This window comes from Phoca vitulina, unplaced genomic scaffold (assembly GCF_004348235.1).
Source record: "Phoca vitulina isolate PV1807 unplaced genomic scaffold, GSC_HSeal_1.0 scaffold58, whole genome shotgun sequence".
In the NCBI taxonomy this organism is placed as follows: domain Eukaryota; kingdom Metazoa; phylum Chordata; class Mammalia; order Carnivora; family Phocidae; genus Phoca; species Phoca vitulina.
In genome coordinates this window covers 7,077,973-7,084,899 of record NW_022589761.1, presented here as the reverse complement: position 1 = coordinate 7,084,899, position 6,927 = coordinate 7,077,973, and positions in this window count along the sequence as shown.

Here is a 6,927-nt window from a genome sequence, read left to right as displayed (position 1 = left end):
GGCCTGAAACCTTGAGCCACAAAATACACTGAGATACCATTGTCAAAAAATACATGTACATATATATTTGACTAGGTATATATACTTTGTTTCTATGATTTTGAATAGCTTGGATAGTTCATATGAATGGAATATCGTATTTGTTCTTTTGCAACTGGCTTATTTCACTTAGCATGTCTTTTGGGTTCATCCATATTGTAACATGTGCCAGGATTTCCTTCTTTCTTAAGGCTGCATAAAATTCCATTGTATGTAGGTATCACATTTTCCTTATCCATTCATCTATCAGTGGACATTTGAGTTCTTTTAATTCATTGAGCATCCTTACGATGGTAATTTTGAATTCTTTGGCAATTCATATCTGTTTATTTAGGTTCGGCTTTTTATTTTATTTTATTTTTAAAAAGATTTTATTTATTTATTTGACAGGGAGAGACATAGCGAGAGACAGAACACAAGCAGGGGGAGTAGGAGAGGGAGAAGCAGGTTTCCTGCCGAGCAGGGAGCCTGATGTGGGGCTCGATCCCAGGACCCTGGGATCATGACCTGAGCCCAAGGTAGACGCTTAACGACTGAGCCACCCAGGCGCCCCTAGGTTCGGCTTTTTATTTATTTATTTATTTATTTTTAAAGGTTTTATTTATTTGACAAAGAGAGAGACACAGCGAGAGAGGGAACACAAGCAGGGGGAGTGGGAGAGGGAGAAGCAGGCTTCCCGCCGAGCAGGGAGCCTGATGCGGGGCTCGATCCCAGGACCCCTGGATCATGACCTGAGCCGAAGGCAGACGTTCAACGACTGAGCCACCCAGGTGCCCCTAGGTTCGGCTTTTTAAAGATTTAATTGGTTCCTAAATGTGTCATGGTTGACTGCTTCTTTTATGTTTTATTTTTGTTGTGGAGATTCAGCATCTGAAGAATCAGTCAACTGTCTCAGACTTTGTGGTCTCCTTTACTACAGGCAAGACTTTTTCCACATAGTCTGGCTAGAGATTCTGGAGACCTCTCTCAAGCCTTTTCTGGGCATGCATCCTTCCAGGGCTTGTGTGTGTCATCTATTTGAAAAGGTTTACTGGTTTCTACTCAAGAGCTCCCCCTTGTGTCTGTCTCCGATATTGCAGCATATCTGTGGGGCTGTTAGTAAATCATGGTCTGGGGCTCCTCCTAGTATTTATTAGTGGTACGGTAGACTCTAGCGCACACTTCATGTCTTTATTCTCAGAAATCCCCTCAACCTGTTGCTACATTCTGTCAGTACTTGGATACAAGCAAGACAGACACCGGTCCCCTTGGGTAGCCCCTCTAAAAGTCACTTAGAGACTAACATTCTACTCCTTTCCATCCCCAGAGAGAAGATGGTAGTTGGGGATTTCCAATCAAATGCGCCTTGGTTTGGGGGCAGGTGGGGACACTCAGATGAGAGGGAACAGGGAGTATCACAAACTTCCTACCAGGCTTCTATGCCCTTGGCCTTGTGCTTGCCTGGGGTGTAAGAACCTCTTGACTGGTTTCTGGATTTCTCAGTTATTTTGTTGATTTGTAAAATCTGTGTCTTCCTATTCCATCATCTTGCTGATGTTACCTTGTGTACAAGTTTCTGTGTGATCACAAGTTTCAACTAGCTAGTAAACAGCAAGGAGCACGATTACTGGATTGTATACTAGGAGTATGTTAGTTTGCAAGAAACTGCCAAACTGTCTTCCAAAGTGGCTGTAACTGTTCTGTATTCCCATCAGCAATGAATGAGGGTTCTTATCCCACATCCTATCCAGCATTTGGTGTTACCAGTGTTTTGGATTTTAGCCATTCTTACAAGTGTGTACTGGTATCTCGTTGTAATTTACAATTCTTTTATGACTTGATATTGAGCTTTTTTTTTTTTTTTTAAAGATTTTATTTATTTATTTGATAGAGAGAGTGAGAGAGCACAAGCAGGGGGAACAGTAGAGGGAGAGGGAGAAGCAGGCTCCCCGCCAAGCAGGGAGCTCGATGCGGGGCTCGATCCCAGGACCCTGGGATCATGACCTGAGCCGAAGGCAGACGCTTAACCATCTGAGCCACCCAGGCGCCCCGAGCATCTTTTTGTATGTTTATTTGCCATCTGTCTATCTTCTTTGGTGAGATGTTCAGATTTTTGCCCAGTTTTTAAATTGGGTTGTTTCTGGGGCGCCTGGGTGGCTCAGTCGTTAAGCGTCTGCCTTAGGCTCAGGTCATGATCCTGGGGTCCTGGGATCAAGCCCTGCATCGGGCTCCCTGCTCTGCAGGAAGCCTGCTTCTCCCTCTCCCACCCCCACTGCTTGTGTTCCCTCTCTCACTGTGTCTCTCTCTGTCAAATAAATAAATAAAATCTTTAAAAAAAATTAATAAATTGGGTTGTTTCCTTATTGTTGAATGTTAAGAATTCTTTGTATATTTTGGATATTAATCCTTTATCAGATATGTCTTTCACAAATATTTTCTTCTAGTGTATGGCTTGTCTTCTCATTCTCTTAACAGTGTCTTTTGCAGAGTAGAAGTTTTTAAATTTTTAATGAAGTATAGCTTATCAATCATTTCTTTTGTGGATCATGCTTTTGGTGTTGTATCTAAAAAGTCATCACCAAACCTAAAGTCATCTGTATTTTCTCTTATGTTATGTCCTATGAGTTCTACAGTTTTGCATTTTACAATTAGAACTATGATCCATTTTGAGTTAATTTTTGTGAAGGCTGTGAAGGTCTGTGTCTAGGTTTTTTTTTTTTTTTTTTTTTTTTGGCATGCAGATGTCTGGCTGTTCCAGCACCATTTGTTGAAAAGACTACCTTTTCCCCATTGTATTGCCTTTGCTGCTTTGTCAAAGATTAGTATATTTGAGTGGGTCTATTTCTTGGCTCTCTAATCTGCCCCATTGACCTATTTGTCTATTCTTTCACAAATACATTATCTTTGTTACTGTAGTTTTATCGTAAGTCTTGAGGTTGGGTATTGCCAATCCTACACTTTTGTTCTTCTCCTTCAATATTGTGTTGGCTATTCTGGATATTTTGCTTTTCCATATAAAATTTATAATTTTGGTCTTTCAGTGAAACTGTTCTACTCCTGGATTGTGAACTTCCACTAGTTTTCAGTTCCCCTTCCCCAGTGTAGGACAGGATGGCTACAGTGGGCTGGAGTTGGGCATTTCTCTTCCACAGGTCAGTTAGATGCTAATAAAACCCCAGTAGGTTATTGGGGCATGCCTTGTTATGACTGCTCTAGGTGTATTTCAAAATAGTGACTTCCCCTCCTCTGCCAAAAGCACAATGGGGATTTTTCTTCAATCTTTACTATGAGAACTTGGTTGGCCTCCTGGTGGTAAAACTCATAAAAGCGTCCCCTATGACTGGGACCCCTTGGAATCTTTAATTCTCAGGTGAACTGAGCCTCTTGCAATTTGTCCATTACAGTTTAGGTTTTTCTACCCCTGTACTTGTTCACACAGAACTTCCTGCTAATGTGTTTCTGCTCTGGTAATTTTTTTGCAAGGACATGTTTTGATTCCCTCCTCATTTCCTTTTGTGTATTCTATAGTTTTCTTTGTAATTACCATGGGGATTACATATAATATCCTAAAGTTATAACAATCTATTTTAAATTGATACCAGCTTCAATTGCAGATGAAAGCTCTACTCCTTTACAGGTTGGCATATTTGTTACTGATATCACAAATTATTTTTTTTTCTTTTAAAAGATTTTATTTATTTGACAGAGAGAGACACAGCCAGAGAGGGAACACAGCAGGGGGAGTGGAAGAGGGAGAAGCAGGCTTCCTGTGGAGCAGGGAGCCCGATGCGGGGCTCAATCCCAGGACCCTGGGATCATGACCTGAGCCGAAGGCAGATGCTTAACCATCTGAGCCACCCAGGCGCCCCTATCTTAGTATTTTTTAAAATCAGGTATCTTAGTATTTTTAATGGCTTCCAAGTACTGTCTTGCGTCTTGTAGTGCCTGATATAGGGAGATGGGAAATACTCCATCCCCAAATTCCTAGTTTACCTGTAATATCTTCCTTAATTTCATCCTTTGATTCATGACTTTTGCTAAAAAACAAAATAGAAACCCCAAACATTCCTCAAGCATATACACTTCCCAAAGATGTTAAGAGCAATTAGGAGCAAACAGGATTTCATGTACAAATTAGTTTGGATTATGCTCATATAAGCCAGTTAAATGGGAGTTTTGTCTTTTTTTTTTTTCCTAACTGCACTTTTGATACGCTGCTGTGCATTGTGAATTGTGGGATTAGAAGATTATAATAGTTAAGATGCAGATATGGTAGTTGGAGGAGGTAACTCATAAAGTCACTCATTAGATTAACCACATTGATTTTAGTAGAGCATATAACATTATGTTTTTAATAAAAATACCTTACAAAAGATGCTGAGACTTGCTCAAATTCTCAATTGTTATGGAGTTTAGATATACAAATTCCAGAATTGCCACAGAATTATCTTTCATTGCATTTCAAGAATCCCTTGCTATCCAAAATCTACTTGTTTTCTGAGCTTCTGAGAGCATAGAATACTACGTTAACCAAATCAATAGGACTTCTGTTTTTTAGCAAGTGACTATCTAAAGCAAGAATTGACAAACTTTTTCTGTAACAGGTCAGGTAGTAAATATTATAGGCTTTGTAAACCACTTGGTCTATCACAGGTACTCAAATTATGTTATAGTGTGAAAGCAGCCAGACAATATGTGAATATATGTGGTTCTGTTTTAATGACTTTATGAACACTGAAGTTTGAATATCATATAATTTCATGTTACTTTTTTTTTTTAATTTCAACCAATTTAAATGTAAAAACCATGCTTAGCTTCCAGGCCATACAAAAACAGGTAGTGGTCTAGATTAGTTTGCTGTCCCCTGATTTACAACGTGATAATAAGGTTTTATCTAAAGTATTTGATTTCTGGGGTGCCTGTCAGTTAAGCGCCTGCCTTCAGCTCAGCTCATGATCTCAGGGTCCTTGCTCAGCAGAGGGTCTGCTTCTCCCCCTGCCCTCCCAACCCTGCTTGTGTGCACCTACACTCTAATAAATAAGTAAAATCTTTAAAAAAAAAATAAAGTATTTGATTTCTGACTTCAGGTAATGGGTTCAGATTGTGAATGTTTTAATAGACTGCTAGAATGAATTTGTACTTTCAGTACTATGACACTAAATTATGTTTTTGTGATCTAGTTATTTTGACATCAGGAATATGAAAGAGTCATAAAAACAGATGGTGAGCTTGTTTTCTCATTTGATTTGGAAGTTCCTTGAATATTTGATAAATTTTGCCCATAAAATGATCTGGCTTGGTGATCTAAGTGCAGCTATTTGACTATATTCAAACCTTTTCCCCCCTGCATTTATCATTTTACTCTATGAAGGGTTTACACCTCCTACTTCTGACAAATTACATTTTTCTACAAATACTGTATACTTTGTCTAGATTTCCAATTATTAGTAAATATGATAACCTCCTAATCATGTCCATATTTCATGTATTCATGTCTTCTATTTTTCCCCCTCAGAATTACCAATGTTTGTATCTATATATTTCTTTGCTGTCAAAGAAATAATTTTATTTTCCTTGAATTATTTTTGCTGTTTATTTTTACTACCTTTAATATATTTGAATATAGTTTGCTGTTACTCTTCTTGCTTTTTGTCTTGTACATTTAGTTCATTTATTAATAATCTCTTGGTGTTTGACCTATCAGCATCCCTAGAAACTCGAAAATACTCTTAACTAATAGAGAACAAACTGAGGGTTACTGAAGGTGAAGTGGGCAGGGGATGGATTAAATGGGTGATGCGTATTGAGAACACTTGATGTGATGAGCACTGGGTATTTTATGTAAGTGATGAATCACTAAATTCTACACCTGAAACTAATATTACACTGTATGTTAAACGTAATTTAAATTAAAACTTGAAAAAAGAAAAAAAACCAGCATGCCTATTGGGCTATACTTTATTTGAATACAGAGTTAGCTCCTCTCAGGTTTTTCTACATGTGTTCATTTTCACTCATTTAAATATAATTCAGGGATTGATGTCCTTCTGATTCATGTTATTTGGAAGGGTATTATTAATACTCAGATATTGTTGGCTATCACATTTTAGTTTTTTTCCCCATTTTGAAAAAGAATGCGACCTACATATGGTCTACTTTGGGTGGAAAGTGATTGAGTAAATATTTCATATTTTTCTCTACTGTTTTGACAAATGAATTTTGTTATTCTCAATATGCAAACAGATTTTTGGACAGGCATAAAATTATTGCACAGCATGAAATATAGATGTAAATGTAGACTCATTCAACCATTCTTTTTCTTTCTCGACTTTTACATCCTAGGATTTTTTTTCCTTTTTAAACTTTATGCTGAATAAGGAATAAATGTTGGTGAGAAGCTTTTCTACAAACGTTTACACCCATTGGCCGTTCTCATTATGAATTCTTTATGTCAATTAAGGTGTATAACATGGTTAAAGTCCTTTCTATAAATAATAATAATGGTGGAGGTACTGATACTAGTATTAAATAACATCTGCTAGATAGTTACTATATGTTAATAACAATCCCCCCCCAAAAAATAACAATCCCAACCATTTTCTTTTTTTCTCTTTTGAGAGAGAAAGCTCAAGCATGGGAAGTAGGGAGAGAATTCCAAGCATGCTTCTCACCGAGCATGGAGCTTGATCTCATCATCCTGAGATCATGACCTGAGCCGAAATCAAGAGACTCTTAACCAACTGAGCCACCCTGGTACCCCTCATTTTACATTTTTTGTTGTTGTTGTTAAAGATTTTATTTATTTACTTGAGAGAGAGAGAGAGAGAGGGAGGGCATGAGCAGGGTGAGGGGCAGAGAGAAAAGCAGGCTTCCCACTGAGCAGAGAGCCTGATGCAGGGCTTGATCCCA